This window comes from Hemibagrus wyckioides, linkage group LG25, assembly GCF_019097595.1.
Source record: "Hemibagrus wyckioides isolate EC202008001 linkage group LG25, SWU_Hwy_1.0, whole genome shotgun sequence".
Taxonomy (NCBI): Eukaryota; Metazoa; Chordata; class Actinopteri; order Siluriformes; family Bagridae; genus Hemibagrus; species Hemibagrus wyckioides.
In genome coordinates, this window is record NC_080734.1 from 1,328,392 (window position 1) to 1,355,891 (window position 27,500).

Genomic DNA, 27,500 nt, shown 5'->3' on the forward strand with positions numbered 1-27,500 from the left:
CGTGTACGAGACCTGTGTGTGTGTGTGTGTGTGTGTGTGTACGTGTACGAGACCTGTGTGTGTGTGTGTGTGTGTGTGTGTATGAGACCAGTGTGTGTGTGTGTGTGTGTGTGTGTGTACGAGACCAGTGTGTGTGTGTGTACATGTACGAGACCTGTGTGTGTGTGTGTGTGTGTGTGTACGTGTACGAGACCTGTGTGTGTGTGTGTGTGTGTGTGTGTGTGTACGTGTACGAGACCTGTGTGCGTGTGTGTGTGTACGAGACCAGTGTGTGTGTGTGTGTGTGTGTGTGTGTGTGTGTGTGTGTGTGTACGTGTACGAGACCTGTGTGTGTGTGTGTACGAGACCTGTGTGTGTGTGTGTGTGTGTGTGTACGTGTACGAGACCTGTGTGTGTGTGTGTGTGTGTGTGTGTGTGTGTACGTGTACGAGACCTGTGTGTGTGTGTGTGTGTGTGTGTACGTGTACGAGACCTGTGTGTGTGTGTGTGTGTGTGTGTGTGTACGTGTACGAGACCTGTGTGTGTGTGTGTGTGTGTGTGTGTACGTGTACGAGACCTGTGTGTGTGTGTGTGTGTGTGTGTGTGTACGTGTACGAGACCTGTGTGTGTGTGTGTGTGTGTGTGTGTATGAGACCAGTGTGTGTGTGTGTGTGTGTGTGTGTGTGTACGAGACCAGTGTGTGTGTGTGTACATGTACGAGACCTGTGTGTGTGTGTGTGTGTGTGTGTGTGTGTGTGTGTGTGTACGAGACCAGTGTGTGTGTGTGTGTGTGTGTGTGTGTGTGTGTGTGTGTGTGTACGAGACCAGTGTGTGTGTGTGTGTGTGTGTACGTGTACGAGACCAGTGTGTGTGTCTGTGTGTGTGTGTGTGTGTGTACGTGTACGAGACCTGTGTGTGTGTGTGTACGAGACCTGTGTGTGTGTGTGTGTGTGTGTGTACGTGTACGTGTACGAGACCTGTGTGTGTGTACGAGACGTGTGTGTGTGTGTACGTGTACGAGACCTGTGTGTGTGTGTGTGTGTGTGTGTGTGTGTGTGTGTACGTGTACGAGACCTGTGTGTGTGTGTGTGTGTGTGTGTACGAGACCAGTGTGTGTGTCTGTGTGTGTGTGTGTGTGTGTGTGTACGTGTACGAGACCTGTGTGTGTGTGTGTACGAGACCTGTGTGTGTGTGTGTGTGTACGTGTACGTGTACGAGACCTGTGTGTGTGTGTGTGTGTGTGTGTACGTGTACGAGACCTGTGTGTGTGTGTGTGTGTGTGTGTGTACGTGTACGTGTACGAGACCTGTGTGTGTGTGTGTGTGTGTACGTGTACGAGACCTGTGTGTGTGTGTGTGTGTACGTGTACGAGACCTGTGTGTGTGTGTGTGTGTGTGTACGTGTACGAGACCTGTGTGTGTGTACGAGACCTGTGTGTGTGTGTGTGTGTGTGTGTGTGTGTACGTGTACGAGACCTGTGTGTGTGTGTGTGTGTGTGTGTGTGTGTGTGTACGTGTACGAGACCTGTGTGTGTGTGTGTGTGTGTGTGTGTGTACGTGTACGAGACCTGTGTGTGTGTGTGTGTGTGTGTGTGTGTGTGTACGTGTACGAGACCTGTGTGTGTGTGTGTACGAGACCAGTGTGTGTGTCTGTGTGTGTGTGTGTGTGTGTGTACGTGTACGAGACCTGTGTGTGTGTGTGTACGAGACCTGTGTGTGTGTGTGTGTGTGTGTGTACGTGTACGTGTACGAGACCTGTGTGTGTGTGTGTGTGTACGTGTACGAGACCTGTGTGTGTGTGTGTGTACGTGTACGAGACCTGTGTGTGTGTGTACGAGACCTGTGTGTGTGTGTGTGTACGTGTACGAGACCTGTGTGTGTGTGTACGAGACCTGTGTGTGTGTGTACGAGACCTGTGTGTGTGTGTGTGTGTGTACGTGTACGAGACCTGTGTGTGTGTGTGTACGTGTACGAGACCTGTGTGTGTGTGTGTGTGTGTGTGTGTGTGTACGTGTACGAGACCTGTGTGTGTGTGTGTGTGTGTGTGTGTGTGTGTGTACGTGTACGAGACCTGTGTGCGTGTGTGTGTGTACGAGACCAGTGTGTGTGTGTGTGTGTGTACGAGACCAGTGTGTGTGTGTGTGTGTGTACGTGTACGAGACCTGTGTGTGTGTGTGTGTACGAGACCAGTGTGTGTGTGTGTGTGTGTGTGTGTGTGTGTGTGTACGAGACCAGTGTGTGTGTGTCTGTGTGTGTGTGTGTCTGTGTGTGTGTGTGTGTGTGTGTGTGTGTGTGTACGTGTACGAGACCTGTGTGTGTGTGTGTACGAGACCTGTGTGTGTGTGTGTACGTGTACGTGTACGAGACCTGTGTGTGTGTGTGTGTGTGTGTGTGTACGTGTACGAGACCTGTGTGTGTGTACGAGACCTGTGTGTGTGTACGAGACCTGTGTGTGTGTGTGTGTGTGTGTGTGTACGTGTACGAGACCTGTGTGTGTGTGTGTGTGTGTGTGTGTGTGTGTGTGTACGTGTACGAGACCTGTGTGTGTGTGTGTGTACGAGACCAGTGTGTGTGTGTGTGTGTGTGTGTGTGTGTGTGTACGTGTACGAGACCTGTGTGTGTGTGTGTGTGTGTGTGTGTGTGTGTACGTGTACGAGACCTGTGTGTGTGTGTGTGTGTGTGTGTGTGTGTGTGTGTGTGTGTGTGTACGTGTACGAGACCTGTGTGTGTGTGTGTGTGTGTGTGTGTACGTGTACGAGACCTGTGTGTGTGTGTGTACGTGTACGAGACCTGTGTGTGTGTGTGTGTGTGTGTGTGTACGTGTACGAGACCTGTGTGTGTGTGTGTGTGTGTGTGTGTGTGTGTGTGTGTACGTGTACGAGACCTGTGTGTGTGTGTGTGTGTGTGTGTGTGTGTGTACGTGTACGAGACCTGTGTGTGTGTGTGTGTGTGTGTGTGTGTGTGTGTGTACGAGACCAGTGTGTGTGTCTGTGTGTGTGTGTGTCTGTCTGTGTGTGTGTGTGTGTGTGTGTGTGTGTGTGTGTGTGTACGTGTACGAGACCTGTGTGTGTGTGTGTGTACGAGACCTGTGTGTGTGTGTGTACGTGTACGTGTACGAGACCTGTGTGTGTGTGTGTGTGTGTGTGTACGTGTACGAGACCTGTGTGTGTGTGTGTGTGTACGTGTACGAGACCTGTGTGTGTGTACGAGACCTGTGTGTGTGTACGAGACCTGTGTGTGTGTGTGTGTGTGTGTGTGTGTGTACGTGTACGTGTACGTGTACGAGACCTGTGTGTGTGTGTGTGTGTGTGTGTGTGTGTGTGTACGTGTACGAGACCTGTGTGTGTGTGTGTGTGTGTGTGTACGTGTACGAGACCTGTGTGTGTGTGTGTGTGTGTGTACGAGACCAGTGTGTGTGTGTGTGTGTGTGTGTGTGTGTGTACGTGTACGAGACCTGTGTGTGTGTGTGTGTGTGTGTACGTGTACGAGACCTGTGTGTGTGTGTGTGTGTGTGTGTACGTGTACGAGACCTGTGTGTGTGTGTGTGTGTGTGTGTGTGTACGTGTACGAGACCTGTGTGTGTGTGTGTGTACGTGTACGAGACCTGTGTGTGTGTGTGTGTGTGTGTGTGTGTGTGTGTGTACGTGTACGAGACCTGTGTGTGTGTGTGTGTGTGTGTGTGTGTGTGTGTGTACGTGTACGAGACCTGTGTGTGTGTGTGTGTGTGTGTGTGTGTGTGTGTGTACGTGTACGAGACCTGTGTGTGTGTGTGTGTGTGTGTGTGTGTGTGTGTACGTGTACGAGACCTGTGTGTGTGTACGTGTACGAGACCTGTGTGTGTGTGTGTGTGTGTGTGTGTGTGTGTGTACGTGTACGAGACCTGTGTGTGTGTGTGTGTGTGTGTGTGTGTGTGTGTGTGTGTACGTGTACGAGACCTGTGTGTGTGTGTGTGTGTGTGTGTGTGTGTGTACGTGTACGAGACCTGTGTGTGTGTGTGTGTGTGTACGTGTACGAGACCTGTGTGTGTGTGTGTGTGTGTGTGTGTGTGTGTGTGTGTACGTGTACGAGACCTGTGTGTGTGTGTGTGTGTACGTGTACGAGACCTGTGTGTGTGTGTGTGTGTGTGTGTGTACGTGTACGAGACCTGTGTGTGTGTGTGTGTGTGTGTGTGTACGAGACCAGTGTGTGTGTGTGTGTACGAGACCAGTGTGTGTGTGTGTGTGTGTGTGTGTGTGTGTACGTGTACGAGACCAGTGTGTGTGTGTGTGTGTGTGTGTGTGTACGTGTACGAGACCTGTGTGTGTGTGTGTGTGTGTGTGTGTGTGTGTGTACGAGACCAGTGTGTGTGTGTGTGTACGAGACCAGTGTGTGTGTGTGTGTGTGTACGTGTACGAGACCAGTGTGTGTGTGTGTGTGTGTGTGTGTGTGTGTGTGTACGTGTACGAGACCAGTGTGTGTGTGTGTGTGTGTGTGTGTACGAGACCAGTGTGTGTGTGTGTGTGTGTGTGTGTGTGTGTGTACGAGACCAGTGTGTGTGTGTGTGTGTGTACGTGTACGAGACCAGTGTGTGTGTGTGTGTGTGTGTGTACGTGTACGAGACCAGTGTGTGTGTGTGTGTGTGTGTGTGTGTACGTGTACGAGACCAGTGTGTGTGTGTGTACAAGAACGCTCAGAGTCTGCTGCGGTTTTCAACAGTGAGAACACTGACCGCCATTACACACCTGAACACAGTCAAGTCCAGGAAACTCCCTCAGCAGTCTGAAGTAAGGGAGTGAGGTAAAAGCCCAGTATGAGCAAAAGGCAGGAGGCAACATCACTTATACCACTGGGCAGATGTCAAGCTGCTATAAATATATCATTATTGATCTTAAAGGGCAGTGAGGAGGTTGTGACCCTGCCACCAGCCTGTTTTCTCTGGACTTAGTAGTTTAAGGTGAGTTAGCATTCTCAACAATAAACATTAGTAAATATACTTGTCAGTAGAGGTCAGGAATGACCATTACACATTTACATTCCAGTCCCCAGTGTTAGAGAGCCAGGTTCTCCTAGTGAAGTTGTCAGACAACGTATGCGTTTTTATTTGAGGTTTTAACATTTTTATGGACTTAAAGGAACAGTAGAGATTAAGAGATTAAGGGTTTCTGACACTTTTTCATTTTTCAGACACTTTATTTTTGCCTGTTTGTGTTTCTTGCTGATGAAGAAGAGAAGAGTGTTCAACCTCAGAGACATTTAATAAAGTAGAGACAATACATGTGAATGAAAAGAAAATGTGATATGAGATTTCTGAGGTTTTTGAACCAGAGTGGTTGTGTGGTGGAGGATGGCTGAGGAGGAGCAGGTCAGCAGGTATGAGAGAGTCATCTACGCTGTGCTGCTTTATTAACTGCTATTTTAATTCTCAGTGAGGACACAGGTCATGATATAATTGAGCCACGGAACTATGAGATTTATAGAACCTTTCTGAAGCACTGTCATTTGGTCCATCAAGTGTTTGTGGATCCCTTTGAACATTTTTCCATGTCTCAAATATTCAAGTTCTCAAATATAGCCATTTTAGACTCAAACCAGTCAACATGCTCATTTTCTCTCAAATCATCAGGTAATTGTTCTTGGACAAGCTCATGCACAACCACGCTTGCCACAAACTTACAAAATCAGGCATCCAACAGGCCACAATATGCACATAAACACTTCAACAGCAGCTCCAAGAAATACATTTCCCAAGGTTACTCACAAACTGGATGAGTTCCAAATCCTTTCAAAGCTGTCGATGAAATCTGTGAATGGCTTGTAGAGTCCAAACGGTGGCCTTGGTTGAGCCTTTCACATGCCACATTGCAGAAAAAGCAGAAAAATCTCTTTAGTTCTCCTTTTAAGTTGTTAATGTTGAAATAAACACATGTTCAGGGTCACGTTCATATTTTTGTGAGACATTGTTACTGATGGAATTTAATTATTTTTTGTACAGAAGAGATCAGCATTAAAATGAGATCTATTTATTAAAGGATACTTGTACCTATTAAAAAACATGCTTATGTTAACATCCTTATAAGAACATATTATATTTTGTTCAATAAAAAAATTTTATCTACACTTATTTCTTTAGTCTGGCAAAAAGCACTGATTCATGCTTATAGGTATTTAATTGTCCAGACCTCAGCTGGTGAGGAGGGTTCATTTACTGGACCTCAGACCGTTTTAGTTGAAGACCGCTGGCTCAGCGTTAGAGCTGATCAATGAACCCGACTCTGCTTGGTCAAAGACATTACAGGGATAAAGGGAGCTGGGTTCTACATGAATTTTAAGAGTGAAGTTGAGCTCTGGTGAGATCCTGCTTTGCATCAGTTGCATATATAGACACATCAAAGGCTTATTTTTTCAATCTAGTACATGTCACTCCACAGCACAAGCTAACCTTCTACTACAAGAAGTCTTGAGCACACCAGGGGCCTCATGTACAAAGACTTGCGTTGAATTAATACTAAAACATTGCATACGGATAAAGCTGTAAATGTGCGTATGCACACAAAAAAATGGTGTATCAAAGTGTGTACGGAGAATCCCACGCATATTCTCTTTGTACATCCCAATTAACTTGAAATTGAGTGCACATCAAAACCCCACCCAGTCTCCTCCCTCAAATAAATTAATTTAAATATGTAATGAGTCCACTTTGGCAAAATCAAACAGCAAGAAAATGGCAAAAGCAAGCAAGAAACGAAACTTTACAGAAAATGAATTGGAGGTGCTACTATCAGAGGTAGAAACGAGGGAAAAAATCTTTGGAACGTTGTCCTCTGGAATTAGTAACAAAAGAAAAAAAACTGAGTGGGAGAGTTTGGCTGACACGGTCAACGCAGTGGGATCTGAAAATCGCACTGTACCCGAGATTAAAAAGAAATGGTCTGACATAAAGGTGGAAGTTAAGCGGAGAACTGCTGCACACAGACAAAGTGTGGACAGAACAGGCGGTGGTGCAGGGGTCAATGAACTTACACCTTTTGAGCAAAGAGTTGCCTCTATTGTGGGTGACATTTTACTCTCTGGAACAGTATCCGCTGCTGTGGGAGACTCGGATTTACTACATCAATGCCCCGAAGGTAACTAATTTCTCATTTATTTGCTTAACTTTGGTAAACATAGCTTACCAGTCTGCATTTAATTTTCAAATGCATGCAAGCTTACCAATAGTAGACCAGAGATTATAAGCTACGTATCTATTGCATTTATGGAAATGCGTGAACCCATTAATAAGAAACAGACTGAAATCAGTTAGCATGTGCCTGTGTTTATTTGTATTTAGATGGTGCAATAGCAGGAGCGTCCACTGGCACGCACGAGGAGTCCGTGCCTCCTGAGCAGCCAGTGCCTATTGTGTCCGGTGTGTCCGGTGTCTCCGGCGTTTCCGTTGCGCCCCCCAGTGCTGAGGCCCATCAGGCTGGCCGCGTCTTGACCAATGCTGTTCTGGAGTCACAACAGCAAATCATTACGGTCATCGGGGAAATTAATAGTCACCTGAAAAATATCACTGATGCACTCACAGACATAAGCCACTCATTAAAGGAATTGGTCAAAAAATGAACTTTGTCTCTGCTTACCAATTATATTACCACAACCACACGTTGACGGGCCTGAATGGCTTGTTGGTTGGGCTGCACATACACTGGTTCTGGATCGGGGTCATCTGGCGGTGCCACAGCCTCACCAAGTGGTATGCTGTGTCTGTTCGCGACATTGTGCAGCACACCACAGGCCAGCATGACGCGGCACACCTTGTTAGGGCGGGATAGCAGCATCCCCCTGGTCCTATCAAGGCAGCGCCACCGGCATTTCAGCTGCCCAATCACCCACTCTACAACTGACGCTCTCGGTCGGTTTGTGGGTTGGTGAGGGGGGGTTAACAGCCACGTCTTTAATGGATAACCGCGGTAATAGGCAGTTGAATAATTAAACGCACAAAAAAATAAACACTACACTTAAATAGAACCATCAATGCATCACTCACCAAGAAGCCACCCATTGCGCACCCTGCCAGCTTGGAGCCTCATCCCAACCATGCTGTTTGTAAGGATGTATGTATCATGCGTTGACCCAGGCCACCTTGCCACAATATTTGTTAGGTGCATTTGTGCATCACATATTATTTGCACATCTATTGAATGGAAATGTTTCCGATTCATGTATGCATATTCTTCTTCAGATGGCGCCTTTATTACATTAGGAAAACCGGCTATCGCTGCAAATTGTGCTTTAATGTTTGGCTGGTCAACTGCATCATATGGGAACCTTATATACCTGGTGGACATGCGGATGATCCCATCCCATACAGCTGGCATTGCGCGGCTCAAAGACGACTGGCTTATTCCTGAGCAGTCTGCCAGTTCCCTTTGGAAAGAACCAGTTGCCAGGAAACCAAGTGTTGTCAGCACCTGTAAGGTAATGGGTAATGTGTGGCTCCTTGCTGTCTGTCTCTCCAAATTCGGACCCAACTCAGCACAGAGCTCCAAGAGGATAGTCCTTGGAAATCTGAATCAGCTGATAAGCCAGTCATCATCGTGGTCCAGAAAATCACTGTGGTCCCTAAAAACTCGTTCTCTTCAGATTCGGCCATTGGCAATGTCCTCTAATAAGGCCAACGCTGCCATTGTCATAGACTAAGGGTTCTTTAAATTTGCACATGCTTTTATATGTTCTTACTTAATTGCAGAAATATATGATGTCAATTAGCCTATTTTATCAATTAAAAATTAATAGCAATGTTTCTCACAGGTGTTGGTGCGATAGACTTGTAGAATAATTAGTAGTCTAATGTTTGAAACTTCACTTTATTGCCTCTAAGAGGTGCCAATGGACAAAAAACATGAAAAATGTATGTACGTCAGACACAAAGTTGGCGTGAAGGAACACACATTTTCACGTTAATTTCTCTGTTAGTAAATCCGACCGTGAGCGTGAAAGCTGGCGTACGCAAGGTTTTTGTGCGTATGCAGCGTTGATACATGAGGCCTCTGGTCTAGGATTATGACTTTTCGTCTATAAGCTGCTCAGATGTTGCTGTATATAACAGTGGAATGGACTTGAGAGTTAAGTGGAATCTGTTTATGATGAAACTGCAAGACGCTGAACTAGTGGGATTAATCCTGTTCTATCGGGCAGTGTTAGAGGCTTGGACGGTTCTCTCCAGCTCATGTTTACCTGACTCACCTGCTGGGGTGTGGCTAATGGAGGAGCTTCTATTTCTGAAATTTTTGAACCACATCTTTTATCTTTACCACTCCAGAACTGGTTTATTTCAAAAGAAGAGGAAAATAAAAACGTAATATAACCTGCATGAAGGTCTGTCTTGCAGGAAGTGACAGTTCAACAAGGTGGATCGAGTTCTTGGCTCTGACTCCTCCCCTAAAGGCTGCTGGAGGTCACTGTATAATTGTCCGATTGACAAAGACACCCGACCTCCAGTGGAGGATAGTACACAGGACAATTGCCACAGACAGACATTGGGTGCACCTCGGTCCTGCGGTCAGGGTGGGCTGCCCTTTCTTTCTTGAACCAGAGTCTTGTTTCATTTTTTTATACAATGTTGTCGTCTATGCAACTTCAGAAAGATGTTTAAGGTGATTATTTTTGGACGGAAGTATACAGTAAAGAAGAACAGTGATGTGATTCTACTAAATCTCATAACTGGAACAGAAAAGCTAGCTGTATGGACAGTGAGGAAGATGTCAGGACAGGGAACAGTGGTACAGAGTACATTTTGTTTTAGCTTTCTGACTGACCCAGTTAAGGAGGATTAAACCTCAAATCTCTCTCTCTCTCTCTCTCTCACACACACACACACACAGATTTTACCCCGACGTTGTGATTGTTGTCATGATTTGATCCTCAAAAGTATTCACTAATCCAGAAAGGCTGCTACACAAAACCCAGCTTTCAGCAGGTCTGAAGGCAACATGACAGGATTTTAAAATCAAATGCTAACAGGAAAACCGGTTGGTGTTGATGGTGGTAGTGGTGGTGGTGTTGATGGAGGTGTTGGTCTTGTTGGTGGTAATGGTGCAGTTGGTGTTGATGGTGGTGATGGTTTTGGTGAACATCTACAGAACATCTCTCCACTGTCATGGCTGATCTGAGCTACTGCAGCATGTCAGGGTCATCAAAAAGACTTAAACATGACTCACAGGAACATTTAACAATTCAACTTTATTCAAAAATTGAAAAATAACTGAATAAAGTTAAAAAAAAGAGCAGGGTTTTGCACAGGAGAGTCTGTTAGATTAACTGTCCAGCAGGAGGCACTGTGTGTTTTGTAGCATTTATAAAATAAGAGCTTTATAATGAAATCTGTGTGTCTGTGGGGGATCTTTACTTTTGGTCAACATTGAAATTTCTGAAGTGAATTAAAAATTTAACTGAATGGAAGTTTTGAAAAAGCAGAAATATCATTAAAGTAATCCGATATTAAATCTTTAATTAATTTCCGTTTTTTGTTGGATTTTTTTAAAAGCATCATACTTTAAACAGAAAGCATGAAAACTTCACATACCACAATCCTTCACTTCGGCCTCTTCAGCTTGTTGCTTAGCGACCGTCCTCTCTCTGAGCTGCGAGAGCACGTGTCCTCACAGCGTCCTGTCCTCAGAGCCTCGCTCTCCCTCACAGCGTCCTGTCCTCAGAGCCTCACTCTCCCTCACAGCGTCCTGTCCTCAGAGCCTCGCTCTCCCTCACAGCGTCCTGTCCTCAGAGCCTCGCTCTCCCTCACAGCGTCCTGTCCTCAGAGCCTCACTCTCCCTCACAGCGTCCTGTCCTCAGAGCCTCGCTCTCCCTCACAGCTCCCTGTCCTCAGAGCCTCGCTCTCCCTCACAGCTCCCTGTCCTCAGAGCCTCGCTCTCCCTCACAGCTCCCTGTCCTCAGAGCCTCGCTCTCCCTCACAGCTCCCTGTCCTCAGAGCCTCGCTCTCCCTCACCGAGGAGTGCTTCTCACCCAGACCGAGGTTCAGGACACGCCCAGGCGGAGAGGGGAAGAAGGAAAAAATCAGCTACAATAAATGATTCAAATAACGACAAGATACAAGTGCTGTAGATGTACTCTGATGTGCATCACTGTTGCTATAGCAACTTCAGATGCAACAAGAGTGAAGCGGGTCAGAGGTTTGTTTACTCTTCAGGATGTTTCTGACGTCTTTGCTGTGATTCAGGATGCAGGTCCACCAGGATGTCTGGACAGAGCAGGGAAGTCTCCTTAATATACCACCTACTGAGGGAACAGATGCTCACAGAGGAGAAGTGGCTAAACATGTTTATTTAAAAATAATTACTGGAACTTTTTGCATTAGAATGAACAACTAAAAGACAAAAGCAAAAAAATAATTTAATAAAATAATAATAATAATAATAATAATAATAATAACAAAAAATAGAACAATTTCTGTGATTTGTCAGAGTTAAGGTCAGTGAGGAAAATATGTCCAAATCCCCATGAACAGGAAGTCTGAGGATTTTCTGCTTCACTTCTGAAACTCAGATCTCACTCTCCTCATGGTGTAGCAGGATAAATAAATGTAAAAAAGAAAAGGTAAAGCAGCTCAATAAACAGGCTTTGAATAAATAAATAAATATTTGACTGCATTAATTTTGTGTAATTCTGTGTACAGATAAATTGTGTGTGTTAAAGTAAATTTGTTTTTAATTTCCATGTATTATCAGAATCAGAAATCAGAATCAGAAAAAGTTTTATTGCCAGGTACAGCAAAGGGTCAGCACAGAGCACTTTACAGTACTAGGAATTTGTCATGGTGTCAGGTGTGAACATATACACAGGTATGAAATGTCTGTACAAATATACACAATTTTAGAAAAGAGCTAGAGTATATAAAGTATTCTGTTACACTGGGCTGATATTAAACTCTCCATGTGGTTTTAGTAAAACATTTACACACACACACACACACACACATCTCTCACTATTTGTTATTAAGGACTGAAATCCAGAGTAAAGTTCAGTGTCACAGTCCACTCTGTTCAACACCTCCATCAGCTGCAGCCCCTGGAGCAGGACATGATGATGTTCAGGAGGTTTATTCCTCCTAAAAAACACGTGAGTTTCCTCTTCATTTATCAGCAGGTGTATTAAACTGAACTAACTTAATACACACTGAATTAATGATATATATTAGCAGAAATATTCCAGTGTATCCTTACAGACTGGGTTTGTTATGATTAAATTATACATTGTTATTAAGAGCAATGAACTGCAGCTATTGTATTTATATAACAGTTATTATAAGAACACTATCTATCTATCTATCTATCTATCTATCTATCTATCTATCTATCTATCTATCTATCTATCTATCTATCTATCTAATACATCTATATCATACTATAGTACATTATAAAATATATATCTAGACCCCTGGTGTTATATACACAGTTATGTGTATAGTACAGTGCTGTGAGTGCAGTATAACTGAATACTGTTTAAGGTTTATTCTGGGATAAACTCAGGAGTTTTTACTAAATTACCAGCTGAGTCTCAGTAAAGCACTCGAACCCAAGACTGAGTGTTTGAGCTGTAAGCAGCCTTTAACAGGTCAGTCCCAGGTGGAGCAGGTTACCATTAATTACTGTGTCAGCTCTCTGTCTCCCTCTGCTGGTGGTCCAGGGTCATGGCAGCCTGCTCCTAGTGTAAGCAGATACAGTGTGTAGTCTGTGTAGAAATTATTTCTGCACATGGAGTATTCTACAGTGTCTGAGAGGTGCAAAACATAATAACAAATCCAAAAACACAAGGATGAATCAGATAAACGGGAAAGGTAGGTATAGCTTGCGAATGGATTTCTTCTGCAATTCTTCCCTCTGATTGGACGAGACATCTGTCACTCAGGAAATACAGGAAGTAGGAAATTGTGTATCTAACGTTATTTCTTGTACATGTGTGGAGTTCTGCCTTCACTTTAAACTGTTTAAAGAAAATAACAAAAATACACTATATTGCCAAAAGTATTCGCTCACCTGCCTTGACTCGCATATGAAGTTAAGTGACATCCCATTCCTAATCCATAGGGTTCAATATGACGTCGGTCCACCCTTTGCAGCTATAACAGCTTCAACTCTTCTGGGAAGGCTGTCCACAAGGTTTAGGAGTGTGTTTATGGGAATTTTTGACCATTCTTCCAGAAGCGCATTTGTGAGGTCACACACTGATGTTGGATGAGAAGGTCTGGCTCTCAGTCTCCGCTCTAATTCATCCCAAAGGTGTTCTATCGGGTTGAGGTCAGGACTCTGTGCAGGCCAGTCAAGTTCCTCCACACCAGACTCTGTCATCCATGTCTTTATGGACCTTGCTTTGGTCACTGGTGCACAGTCATGTTGGAAGAGGAAGGGGCCAGCTCCAAACTGTTCCCACAAAGTTGGGAGCATGGAATTGTCCAAAATGTCTTGGTATGCTGAAGCATTCAGAGTTCCTTTCACTGGAACTAAGGGGCCGAGCCCAGCTCCTGAAAAACAACCCCACACCATAATCCCCCCTCCACCAAACTTTACACTTGGCACAATGCAGTCAGACAAGTACCGTTCTCCTGGCAACCGCCAAACCCAGACTCGTCCATCAGATTGCCAGATGGAGAAGCGCGATTCGTCCCTCCAGAGAACGCGTCTCCACTGCTCTAGAGTCCAGTGGCGGCGTGCTTTACACCACTGCATCCGACGCTTTGCATTGCACTTGGTAATGTATGACTTGGATGCAGCGGCTCGGCCATGGAAACCCATTCCATGAAGCTCTCTGCGCACTGTTCTTGAGCTAATCTGAAGGCCACATGAAGTTTGGAGGTCTGTAGCAATTGACTCTGCAGAAAGTTGGCGACCTCTTCGCACTATGCGCCTCAGCATCCGCTGACCCCGCTCCGTCAGTTTACGTGGCCTACCACTTCGTGGCTGAGTTGCTGTCGTTCCCAAACACTTCCACGTTCTTATAATACAGCTGACAGTTGACTGTGGAATATTTAGGAGCGAGGAAATTTCACGACTGGATTTGTTGCACAGGTGGCATCCTATCACAGTTCCACACTGGAATTCACTGAGCTCCTGAGAGCGACCCATTCTTTCACAAATGTTTGTAAAAACAGTCTGCATGCCTAGGTGCTTGATTTTATACACCTGTGGCCATGGAAGTGATTGGAACACCTGATTCTGATTATTTGGATGGGTGAGCGAATACTTTTGGCAAAATAGTGTATATATTTATCTTTATAAGAAAATGGAGTTCATTCAGCTCTACTGTGGTGAAGGACGTTCATATGGTCAGTGTGATGTTGGATATACTGATAGTGTATCATGGAGTAAAGATTAGTTTATCTCTAAAAACACACCTGAAGAACACAGGAATGTTCAGAAGACCACACTATTCCAGATTAAAGGATGTAAGGAGCGCTATAAGAGCAGAGCTGTGTTCATACACACACCAATCCACTTTCTACTGCTGCAGCTACTGCTGGACTTCCTGTAGATCCTGAGTGACCCATGTCTCGTCCAAGGGAAGAATTCCATTCACACACTATACCTACCTTTTCCTCTTGGTCTGAATTGTCCTTGTGTTTCTGGATTTGTTATTGTGTTTTGCGCTTCTCAGCCACCGTAGTATTACAGCTGTTCACCTGTGGTATAGTAGATATACTGTGTTATAAACTACACTATACACATCACACAGTGATAATAATAAAGCTATAAACATCACAGTCCTCTATCTATACAGTACTCTGGAGTAGGAATACTCTTTATAGCTGGAGTATAGTGCAGTATAGTGAATATAACAGTGTTAGAGTACTCCAGCTGTAGTGTAGATATGATGTTGTAGAGTATACTGTAGTGTGTTATTATCAGTATCAGATTTGAACACTCCCTCTACAGGTGTGTGATAGTCAGTGTTCCTCTCCTGCAGAACAGCTTTAGGAGGCGACTGCTCTCTCCTCGCCGCAGGAACGTGCTACATCATGCCGTGCCTCAGGGTGAGTCTCTGAAACAGAAGAGTGAGAGCAGAGAGGAGTCCATCCTGACCATCCTTGGGATCTCATGCACCGTCCTGAACCTCCTGGTCATCATATTCGTCTACATCTACACCTCCCTGTGAGTAAGGGAGTCTCTGAGATGATCCTCATAACCTGGAGACAGAGCAGCGTTCACACACAGAGCTGAGGGTTATTAACATTTCACACACTGTGTTAGTGACGTTTACAGTGCAGTATTATTATTATTATTATTATTATTATTATTATTATTATTATTATTATTATTATTATTATATAAATTCATGATATTTTAATAACAATAATAATTCCTGGCTTTTTCATCTTTATCATTTTGCTGATGTAAACCTTTAATAAATGTAATATATTAATAAAAACCTTCTTAAAAGTAATCCATTATCTCTCTCTCTCTCTCTCTCTCTCTCTCTCTGTCTCTCTCTCTGTCTCTCTCTCTCCTGTAAGAATGAAGTGCAGCTTGTTGTGTTACTGTGGAGTCATAAAGCATGACTGAAAGCCAACTGGAGCAAAAAATCAGCTGACCTGAGAGAGAGAGAGAGAGAGAGAGAGACAGACAGAGAGAGAGAGACAGACAGAGAGACAGATGGAGATAGTGAGAAACATCCGAGGAGCAGAGTGATGTAGGAAGTGAAAGAAGAGAAGGAGTGAATATGAGACAGTGGAGATCAGGACATCAGGACACACCTGTTTCTCCTTCATTAATGAAGTCATGAAATAATTCTGTAATAAAATGGAGGAACTTCAGCAGAGACGAGACGTCAGAGTGTCACTGAGAGCTGAGGAAGAGTTTAATGAGAGAGATTTCTGTGTAATAGAGGTACATGTGGTCATGTGATCATGTTTAATACGTTTGGTCATGTGACGTGGTCAGAAGACATGAACATGACTTCACTGCTTCAGTGTGAGAGGAGAGTCCTAACACTGTGAAGATATCAGAGCAGAACCTGAAATAACACCAGCACCATGGAGTTCACACACACACACACACACACACACACACACACACTGTAAATACAGCTCTGGAAAAAAATAAGAGCCCACTGCAAAATCATGAGTTTCTTGTGTTTTTTTCTTCCAGGGTCATGTATTGGTCAGATGAAGAGTTTTGTTTCATTTTTTGTGAACTGCTGACAATATTTCTCCTAAATTCAGAATATAACTATTGTTATTTAGAGAGTATATTTAAAGGAAATGACAAAAACATCAAAATAACCCAAGATCATGCAGTATTAGCAGAGCTTTAATAACTCAAATAAAACAAAATAATAATAATAATTATAATAATAATGATTTGTAAACAGATTGTGTTAATGTTTTGGATAAATATCATTAAGAGATCAGTATTTGGTGGAATAACCCCGATCTGCATGTGTTCTGGCTCCATGCTCTCCAATTATTACTCCATAACCAGCACTGTTTTATTGTAGTGTTTTATTTTGTTGTTGTTGTTGTTTTGTTGTTGTTGTTGTTGTATGTGGGTGTTTTAAATAAAGTCATCCTTCCCTGTGAGTTAGCACTCTCTTGTTAGCACTTTGCTTTAACCTGCTTCTGCTCTCAGACCCTGATCTGGTTGTCCTACAGAAGTTCTCATTAGAAAGTCAGTAACTTCTGGATAATGAACTTCCTCTAAATTCTGTAAAGTGTAGACATTAATGAAGGAGAGGTCAGACGTCTGATGAACCGGTCTGACCAGGAGAACAGACACACACACAGTCAGAGACGAGGTTTTCATACATCCTGTGAGCCGCAGGAGAAAAATACAGATGAAAACATGATTTATACAACAATCTGTTTAACATCCATTATTTTACTGATAAATAAACATCACTCTGTTTACTGAAAACCCCCAAGAACTCAGAGCTCACTGACCAGTATAACTACAATAACTTCAGAGATTAGAGCAGAAGAACGCTAAAGAGAAGAAGAAGAAGAAGAAGAAGAAGAAGAAGAAGAAGAAGAAAGAAAAAGAAGAGGAAGAAGTTGATGATACTGAAAAAGAAGAAGAAAGGGAGAGAGAGAAAGAAAGAAAGAAAGAAAGAAAGAAAGAAAGAAAGAAAGAAAGAAAGAAAGAAAGAAAGAAAGAAAGAAAGAAACTTGATGAACTTTGTGTGTTTTCACTCAAAACATCTGGAAACATCTGGAGCAGACAAGAAGGACACGACACTCTGACTGTTAGAACCTTTCATTTCAATTATTTACATCCAGGTACCAGCCTTTATATCACACCACTACAGCTGTGTGTATGTATATGTGTGTATATGTGTTTGTGTATGTGTGTGTGTGTGTGTGTGTATGTATGTATGTGTGTGTGTGTATATGTATGTGTGTGTATATGTGTGTGAGTGTGTGTGTGTGTATATGTATGTGTGTGTGTGTGTGTGTGTGTATGTGTGTGTGTGTGTGTGTGTGTGTGTATGTGTGTGACTGAGATTGATCCATCATCCCTGCTTGTTTTTTGCCTTGACTCTGAAAAACGCAGTGTAAATAATTGATGTGTTAACGAGACCTTCAGCTTCAGAGCTGAGGACGATTTCCTGCAGGACAATTCATCACTCATCCACCATGAGAGAGAGAGAAGACAGAGAGAGAGAGAGAGAGAGAGAGAGAGAGAGTTTTGACTTTTAAAAACACCTTTATTAGATCAGTCATAAAGCCAGGAAAAGACTTTCACTTTAGTATTGATGTTAGGGGAGAAAAAAAAGGCAATAAATCGATATCTGAGTTAACTGAAAAAAGAAAAATAAATAAATAAATAAATAAATAAATAAATAAATAAATAAATAAATAAATAAATACAAATGAAAAGGAAAAAAAATTAAATAAGTGAATGAATAAATAAACGCACAAATAGATGAATAATATTAAAACAACATCAACAACAAATACACTAATAATAGATCAATACCATGACACAAATTAGAAAAGCAATAGTAACTCCTCAGTCTCCTCATGAAGTGTACACAGCAATTTCTTTATGCCCCAACTGCTCATAAACACCGGGAGCTTACCCACCAACTTCGCGCCGCGCCTCCACTAAACCCCTCAACATGGCTGATAAATCCACTGTTCCCTGTCCTGTCAACTTATTCTTCCTGGTTTTCCATATAGCTAAATTTGCTGTTCCAGATATAAAATTTAGCAGAGTCAGAACAGTCTTCTTCTGTGAGGTGTACTTGGGTCCAAAAATAAACAACTGAAGGGAAAAGACTTCACCTAAGCATGAGAACCATCGAAGGTTAGAAATAAGTTGCGTAAACGATTGCATTGTGCAAAGAGATGGAAAAGGGACTCAGGTTCGAGACAGAAAGGACAGCCCACCCCAACCGTAGGATCGAGGTGCACCCGATGTCTGTCTGTGGCTATAGCCCCTGTACAATCCTCCACTGGAGGTCAGCAGTCCTTTTGTCAATTGGACGCTTATACAGGGACCGCCAGCAGCCTTTAGGGGAAGAGTCGGTGCCAAAGAACTCAAGCCACCTTGATGATGGAACTTCTTTCAGGGGATGTATATTGCTGACTTTCACACAGGTTGTGTACAGCGCTTTTTTCTCTAGACTTTTGAAACGATCCAGTTCTGGTGTGGTGAATGACGGGAGATGTTGTAGGTTCTCGTTCCAGTCCCCCACGGTGGCACTAACCTTCAATTCAAATTCAAATTCAAATTCAAATTTTATTTGTCACATACGAAATCATACATAGTACGACATGTAGTGAAATGCTTTTTACAACTGTCTTACATAAAAGAGGAAAGAATAGAAAGAAAATGTGTAAAAGAAAGTGTAACAGATATAAAAGTGTAAAAATATAAAAGTATAAAAACAAACAAACAAACAAACAAAAAATATATATATATATATAGTACAATATAGTATATGTATAGTATATGTGAAAAATAAAACAATATAAAATAAATATATGTGTAGACTCTATATGTACAGAAGATACAGTGTATGAATATGAATATATGTAGATAAAAGGTCTGCTAAAGTCAACATTGAAATGGTGATGCAAAAGAGTGTAGTATGTACAGTGTGCATAAGTAAGATAAATATATAAATTTATTGTAGAAGTGTATATGAGGCAAAATATAATGTCCAATTTTACAGGGAGTAAAGTGACAAAATATAATGTCCAGTTTTACAGGGAGCAAAGTGACAAAATATAATGTCCAGTTTTACAGGGAGCAAAGTGACAAAATATAATGTCCAGTTTTACAGGGAGCAAAGTGACAAAATATAATGTCCAGTTTTACAGGGAGCAAAGTGACAAAATATAATGTCCAGTTTTACAGGGAGCAAAGTGACAAAATATAATGTCCAGTTTTACAGGGAGCAAAGTGACAAAATATAATGTCCAGTTTTACAGGGAGCAAAGTGACAAAATATAATGTCCAGTTTTACAGGGAGCAAAGTGACAAAATATAATGTCCAGTTTTACAGGGAGCAAAGTGACAAAATATAATGTCCAGTTTTACAGGGAGCAAAGTGACAAAATATAATGTCCAGTTTTACAGGGAGCAAAGTGACAAAATATAATGTCCAGTTTTACAGGGAGTAAAGTGTCAGTGCAGTGCACACACAAAGATGTACAGAGAAGATGTACAGTGAGTGTTATTGTGTGTACAGAGTAGTGCAATATTAGCATGTGCAACAATCAGCTGAGGTAGAATGTTATGTTATGTTGTGTGGGGGTAAGAACAGAGAATCCAGATCCTAGGTGTTCTGGTTGAGGGCCCGAATGGCTTGCGGGAAGAAGCTCCTCCTCATTCTCTCTGTGTTCGCCTTCAAGGAACAGAATCGTTTCCCTGACCTCAACAGAGAGAAGAGTCCATTGTTGGGATGGCTGAGGTCCTTCATAATCTTCCTGGCTTTGGTCCTGCACTGATTGCTGTATATGGTGTCCAGGTCAGGAAGCTCAGTGCGGATGGTGCGCTCGGCTGATCACACCACCCTCTGGAGAGCTTGTCTGTCCTGTTTGGTGCTGTTCCCAAACCAGGCAGTGATACTTCCCGTCAGGATGCTCTCAATGGTGCAGGTGTAGAATGTCTTTTGCACCTTTGAGGGCAGTTTAAAGTCCTTCAGGCGTCTGAGATGATAAAGACGCTGCCGGGCCTTCTTCACCAGGGTGTTAATGTGACAGGACCATGTCAGGTCCTGTGTGATGTAAACACCTAGGTAACGGAAACTGTCCACTCTCTCCACTGGGGTCCCATTGATGGTGAGGGGCTGGTAATTCCTCTCCTGCTTTGTGCTAAAGTCCACTATCAGCTCCTTAGTCTTGCTGACATTCAGGAGGAGATTGTTGACCTGGCACCATGTCTCCAGGTTTTTAATCTCCTCTAGGTAGGCCGTCTCATTGTTATTCGAGATCAGGCCCACCACCACAGTATCGTCCGCAAACTTCACGATGTTGGTGGAGCTGGAAGTGGCCACACAGTCAAAGGTGTACAGAGAATACAGCAGGGGGCTCAGAACACAACCCTGGGGGGGCTCCAGTGCTGAGGGTGAGTGAGGGTGAGACTTGGTTGCCCACCCATACTGCCTGAGGTCTGTCTCGCAAGAAGTTGGAGATCCACCGACACAGGGATGGGCTAAGGCCCAGGATCTCCAACTTAGTGGTGAGTATGGAGGGAATTATGGTGTTAAACGCTGAACTGTAGTCGACAAACAGCATTTTGACATAATTCCCCCTTCTGCTGTCCAGATGGCTCAGGGCTACATGATGGAGGTGTGCGATGGCGTCCTCTGTAGATCGGTTGGGACGGTACACGATCTGTAGCGGGTCCAAGGTGTCAGGTAGGGAAGAAGTGACGAAGTCTCTGATGAGTCTTTCGAAGCACTTCATCACCACTGAGGTCAGGGCCACTGGACGGTAGTCGTTCAGGCAGGTGGGCTGGGGTTTCTTGGGGATAGGAACAATGGTGGACCGTTTGAAGCATGTCGGGATTGTAGACTGTTCCAGGGAGAGGTTGAAAATCTCAGTGAACACAGGAGCAAGCTGGTCAGCACAGGCCTTCAGGACCCGACCCGTGATGCCATCTGGTCCTGCTGCCTTCCTGGTGTTCACTCTCCTGAATGTCTTCCTCACGTCGTGCTCCAAGACTGTGAACGCGCCGTCCTCTCCGGCATGCTCCTCGTGTGTGCTGCCTGTAGTGCTGTTAGCACTGCTAACGCCATTAGCGCTCTGAGCTGCAGCCTCGAAGCGAGCATAAAAGGTGTTTAGCTCGTCTGCCAGAGAAGCGTCTGTATTCACCGATCTGGAAGATGGTGTTTTGTAGTCCGTCATAGTCCTTAGTCCCTGCCACAGACTCCTAGAGCCACTCTGTTGAAATTGTGACTCTAGTTTCTGTCCATAGCGCTGCGTCGCCTCCTTCACCACTCTGCGCATGCTGTAGGATGCAGCTTTATACTCCTCCATGTTTCCACTGGCGAGCCCCGTGTTGTACGCAGCGGAGCGGGATCTCAGAGCATCGCGGACGGATTTATCCACCCACGGCTTCTGATTGGGGAAAGTCTTGATGATAGTCTTGTGAACTGTGTCATCCGCTAGTTTCCCGATGAATCCCACAACTGCTTCCGTAAACATGTTGACTTCATCAGAGCTGTGCCTGAACATGTCCCAGTCTGCGTCCTCCAGAGCGTCCTGCAGAGCGGCCACCGATTGGTCCGTCCAGCGTAAGACCTCCCTCCGAGCCAGAACTTCCTGCTTGAGCCTTTGTTTATATTTTGGCATGAGGAAGATGGTGGCGTGGTCGGATTTCCCAAACGGTGGGCGAGATTGTGCCTTGTAGCCGTCTCAGACTGTACTGTAGCAGTGGTCCAGTGTCCTTTCGCCCCTGGTGGGGCAGCTGATGTGTTGGTAAAAGTTTGTATGAGTGCTTCATGCAGCTCGCATAAAGCAGTGTCTGTGTCAGCCTGAGGCGGAATATAAACGGCGCTGACTATGACCAATGTAAACTCCCGAGGAAGATAAAAAGGATGACATTTGATGGTCAGTAGTTCCAGGTTGGGTGTGCAGGAGTGTGTGTGAGAACAATGCTCGCGCTGTTGCACCAGCTGCTGTTCACCATTAAACACACACCGCCTCCTCTCGACTTCCCCGACTCCAGTGTTCTGTCCATGCGGTGGACAGAAGAAGAACTCGGCCAGCTGGATGGCGTGGTCTGGCACCGCTGGGTTCAGCCATGTCTCGGTGAAGCAGAGGAGATTGCAGTCCCGAATGTCTCTCTGGAACTTTACCCTGGCCCTGAGGTCATCAAGCTTGTTCTCCAGCGACTGGATGTTGGCAAGCAGGATGCTAGGCAGAGGTGTGCGGTGTGCACGAGCTCTCAGCCTGTTCCTGACGCCGGCTCGTTTCCCTCGGGGCCGCCGCTTCGGGTCGCGTCCTTTGTCCTCCCTCAGGATCTCACTTGGCCAGCTTGGATCTGGGGTCAAAAACGTCGAATTGTGAGTACATTGTACACCAATAGAAATAAGAGTATCTCTATTGTAACGAATGTACTCCATGATGGAGAATTAGCCGGTATTACTGTACTGAAACTTATTGTTTGTAAGTTGTAGGAGCAGTCGTGATGGCAGCCGACCTCACCGGCGCCATCTTGGAACAAAGCAGGGAAGTCGTATGAAACGCCCTCCCTCCACTGCACACAGTTAGAGAGATCCCTCAGAAAGTCTCTATAGTCTGGTAGCAGTGAGCCCCATATCTCCGCTGTAAGCCGGTTTAAAAGGCGACTTGAGCGGATTCCAGTCCTTTCGCTCAACACCGACATGTCCGTTCTCGCAACGTGTCCCAGCTTCGTGTACCCTGCGGTTAAGAGACGGGACCGCAGACCAGCAGAGAGCAGAAGCCTTGAAGGTAGAAAGCCGTTCAAGAGGCTCCTCCATTAACCCCATGCCAGCAGGTGAGTCACATGGCCTTGAGCAGGAGAGAACCTTCCAAGCCTCCAACATTGACCGATAAAATGGGGTTAGACTTAATAATTCAGTCTCTTGCAGTTTCATTAAAAACCGATGTTTGTCCAGTCCCATTCCACCTGCTCTCCTCAAGAGTGAAACTGCAGTATATTCCCAAGTAATCTCTGGGCCGCTTGTAACCGAAAAGTCATAATCCTGGATTTAATGTCCACAAGACCTTGACCCCCTTCTTGTAGAATAGAATAGAATAGAATAGAATACCATTTGCATGTACAACGAAATTTAAAAGTGCCAACCAGTCAAAGTGCAGCAGTCATACATACATTCAAACAATTTAAAAAAGTACTAATTAGTATATAAAAAATAAATAAATAAGATAAAAAATAAATAAATAGGTACGGAAAATTGTACACAGTCACATTCACCATCTGTCTATTTTGTTTCACATCTCATGAAAACAGTGTTTTTTGATTATTGAGAGTGGTTATGGCTGTTGGATAAAAACTGTTTTTTAGTCTGTTTGTCCTGGCTCTGATTGTCCTGTATCGCCGTCCTGATGGTAACAGTTCAAACAGATCATGTCCGGGGTGTGATGTGTCTTTGAGAATGCTTTGGGCTTTCTTAATACAGTGTGAAGTATGTAGATCTTCCAGTGTTGGGAGAGGGCAGCCGACGATCTTCTGGGCCATGTTCATGACCCTCTGGAGTGCTTTCCTCTGAGCCACTGTACAGCTGGTGAAGCATACGCCAATGCAGTAGGTTAGGATGCTCTCTATGGAGCACCGACAGAAGGACACCAGTAGTCTCTGAGTGATGTTGTTCTTCCTCAGCGCCCTAAGGAAGTAGAGTCTCTGCTGGGCCTTTTTCAGCAGCTCAGAGGTGTTTGTGTTCCGAGTCAGGCCCTCCTCTAACTGGACTCCCAGAAACTGTAAGTCAGCTACCCTCTCTACACAGTCCCTACTGATGGAAAGTGGAGTAATGTCCGTTTTCTTCCTCCTGCAGTCAATGATCAGCTCCTTGGTCCCAGCTCCTTGTGGTGTTGAGGAGCTGGTTATTCTCCTTACACCACCATGAGAGCCGCTCCACCTCGTCCCTATAAGCTGACTCATCCCCTCCTGATATGAGTCCCACCACCGTAGTGTCATCTGCAAACTTCACAATGGTGTTGCTATAGTGAGCGGGGGTGCAGTCGTGGGTGTAAAGAGTGTAGAGCAGGGGGCTCAGAACACAGCCCTGTGGGGAGCCGGTGCTGAGGCTGAGGGCCATAGATGTGTCTCGGCCCACTCTGACCCTCTGACTGCGATCAGACAGAAAGCTATTAATCCACATGCAGGTGGAGTGTGGAAGCCCCAAGTACTTAAGTTTGTCCATCAGTTTGTCAGGAAGAATGGTGTTAAACGCCGAACTATAATCCACAAAGAGCATCCGGACATAGCTCCCCTGATTCTCCAGATGGGAAAGTGTAGCATGGAGGGCTGTGGCCATGGCATCCTCTGTGGATCTGTTTCCCCTGTAGGCAAACTGGTGAGTGTCGAAGCTTGGTGGCAGGAATGATGTAATGTGACTCCGGACCAGTTTTTCGAAGCACTTCATTACCACTGGTGTGAGTGCAACTGGCCGGTAGTCACTAAGGCTCGAGATGTGAGATTTCTTTGGTAATGGGACTATGGTGGAGGATTTCAGACATGGTGGGATAGTGGACAGGGCCAGCGACTGGTTGAAGAGCTTGGTGAAGATTCCAGCCAGCTGATCCGCACAGTCTTTCAGTACCCGGCCAGGGACACCATCCGGTCCAGCAGCCTTCCTTGGGTTCAGGGACCTCAGCGTATGCTTAACTTCCCTCTCGTTAACTGTGAGGGTTAAGCTACTGAGGGCCTTGATGTGTGGCGTGGCTGTCTCTGGTGGCTCCACCTCAAAACGTGCAAAGAAGGGGTTTAGCTCCTCTGCCAGTGTGGCGTCACCCTCAGTTGGTTCTGAAATTAATGAGATGCTGGACTCCCTGCCACACCTGCCTGCTGTTGATGCTGTCCAGATGGTCCTCAATCCTCCTCCTATAATCCAGCTTGGCCTCTCTGATGCCTCTCTTCAGGTTAGCTCGGGCAGCACTGTATTGATCCCAATTTCCAGACCTGAAAGTGGTGTTTCTCTCTCTGAGCAGCCGCTTGACCTCCCAGGTCATCCAGGGCTTCTGGTTGGAAAAAACCCGGATGCGTTTGTCCACTGTGACAGTGTCTGTACAGTTCTTTATGTAGCACAGCACACTGTCTGTGAACAATCCCAGGTCCTTATGTTCAAACACCTCCCAGTTGGTCCTGTCAAAGCAGTCCTGCAGCTGCTGAGAGGGACACGTGGTCAGACTGGGCCAGGTGTGGAAGTGGTCTCACCCTGTAGCCCATCTTGGTGTTGGAGTAGACCTTGTCCAGAGTGTTAGCTCCTCTAGTAGCACATTTAACATGCTGGTGGAATCTAGGGAGTGCTGCTTTCAGGTCACCGTGATTGAAATCCCCTGAAATCCTACTATGAGCACAGTGTCAGGATGCATGCTCTGCTGTTTACTAATACTCCCATGTAAAAGTCCAATAGCCGAGCAAGCATTAGCATCCGGTGGAATGTAAACAGCAGTTATTATGACTACTGTAAACTCCCTCGGAAGATAGATGGGCCTGCATTTAACAGTAATATACTCCAAGTCCGTGGAGCAGTGTCTGTCTACAGTCACTGTGTTTGTACACCAGCTGTTATTAATGTACACACAGAGCCCCCCTCCTCTGCTCTTACTGGAATCCGCTGTCCTGTCCTGACACTGTGCGGTGTAGCCTGCTAGCCCAATAGCTGAGTCCGAAATAGATGGTTGAAGCCAAGACTCCGTGATTAACAGTACACAACTGTCTCTCACCGCGTTGCTGGTAGCAATCTGTAGCCTTATAGAGGAAGGTAGAGTACAGCTGAATTGGTCCAGTGTTGGCCTGACCAAAAAAAGGTCACTAAGGCTCTCTGTATCTCCTGTACAAATGCAGCAGGTGGTTGTAGCACATTTAGGCTGTGCCAGAGCATGGAGGCAACAAGGTTATTGGCCACCAGTACTCTTCCTCTGTAGGACAGCTGGGGTAGCACCCATTTCCATCGAGACAATTTGGTGCACACTCTCTCCACTACACCATTCCAGTTCTGTTTTCTGTACTCTTCTGTTCCTAAAAACACACCCAGTATCTTTTGACCCTCTCTATTCCACTTCAGGTTCCCTGGAAGAAGAGGGAGACCCTCTGCATTAACTTGACCTGCCCATAAAGCCTCACTCTTATTCCAGTTTACTTTAGCCGAAGAAGCCTTCTGGTAAACATCAAGTGCTTCCGATAAAACTTTGATGTCCCTATTGTTCTTAACAAACACTAAGAGGTCATCTGTGTAAGCAGAGAGCATAATTTCTGACTCCTGCAAGCTCAATGGAACTTGAAAACCTGCTAGCTTACCCCGAAGTAGAGTAAGCAATGGTTCGATGGCTATGCAAAATGACTGACCGGATAAGGGGCATCCCTGCCTAATACCTCTGGTGACTGCAATCGGCTGGCTCAGGCCACCCCCCAATCTTAATCATACATGTTGCATCAGTGTACAGCAATTTAACCATACTCAAAAAATTGTTCCCAAAACCAAAAGCCTGCATAGTTTTAAAGAGGTAGCAGTGATCTACACGGTCAAAAGCCTTTTCTTGATCAAGAGAAAGCAAACCCACAGACATGTCAGAAATGTTACAAAGGTCCACAACATCTCGAATTAAAAAGAGGTTGTCCATTATTGACCTGTCAGGAATGCAGTAGGTTTGGTCTTTCTGAATGACAATGTGTAGATAGTGCTTCAGTCTATTTGCAAGACACTTTGAAAGAATCTTATAGTCTGTAGTTAGAAGTGCTACCGGTCTCCAGTTCTTTAACAGTGAGAGATCCCCTTTCTTAGGTAGCAGAGACAGCACTGCACGCTGGCATGAAAGTGGTAAACGTCCAACCCTGAAACTTTCCTGAAAGACTTTGTGGAGGTCCCCTCCCACAAGACTCCAGAAATGTTTATAAAATGCTGATGGTAGGCCATCAGTGCCTGGTGAGCTTCCTGATCTGAGCTGCATGACTGCCACTGTGAGTTCCTCTAGGGTTATTTCAGTGTCCAGGTCAGCTCCAGATTCTGCATCCAACTGTGGAAGACCTTGAGTCAGTAGCTCAAAGCATTCTGAATCGCAGTTTTCTGCCCTATATAGAGCAGAGTAGAAATCCACTGCGTGCTTTCACATTCCTCTGGTGTCCGAGGACAGTCTTCCATCAGGCAGACGGAGACAGGTCACTTGCTTATGCTGTGCGGTGACAGGTTAAAGAAGTATGCTGTTGGTGCATCCATGTCAGCAACTGATGCAAATCGGGATCTCACCAGAGCTCCCTTCGCTCTTTCATTCCAACTGGATAAATTGAACACTCCATGATTCTGCTGCTGAAATGTTTGGATAAATAGATTCGGTCTAGCCGAGCTGAACTCTGTTATCAGAGACCTTCACCCATGTGTACTGTCTATCAGTAAAATTCT

At 44.8% G+C, this 27,500-nt stretch overlaps 1 long non-coding RNA gene and 1 pseudogene across 2 annotated transcripts; both read left to right on the top strand.

The window, feature by feature from the left end:
• LOC131345737 (NACHT, LRR and PYD domains-containing protein 3-like) overlaps positions 1-27,500 on the top strand; it is a 566,556-nt pseudogene that overhangs the window by 417,890 nt on the left and 121,166 nt on the right.
• On the top strand, positions 4,533-16,545 carry LOC131345793 (uncharacterized). Of its 2 annotated transcripts, XR_009203532.1 has the most exons (4): positions 4,541-7,081; positions 7,285-12,074; positions 14,916-15,100; positions 15,463-16,545. It is a non-coding gene; the product is annotated as an uncharacterized LOC131345793 (long non-coding RNA). The 2 variants fall into 2 exon arrangements; XR_009203531.1 differs by lacking the exon at positions 15,463-16,545 and having other exon boundaries at positions 4,533-7,081; positions 14,916-15,456.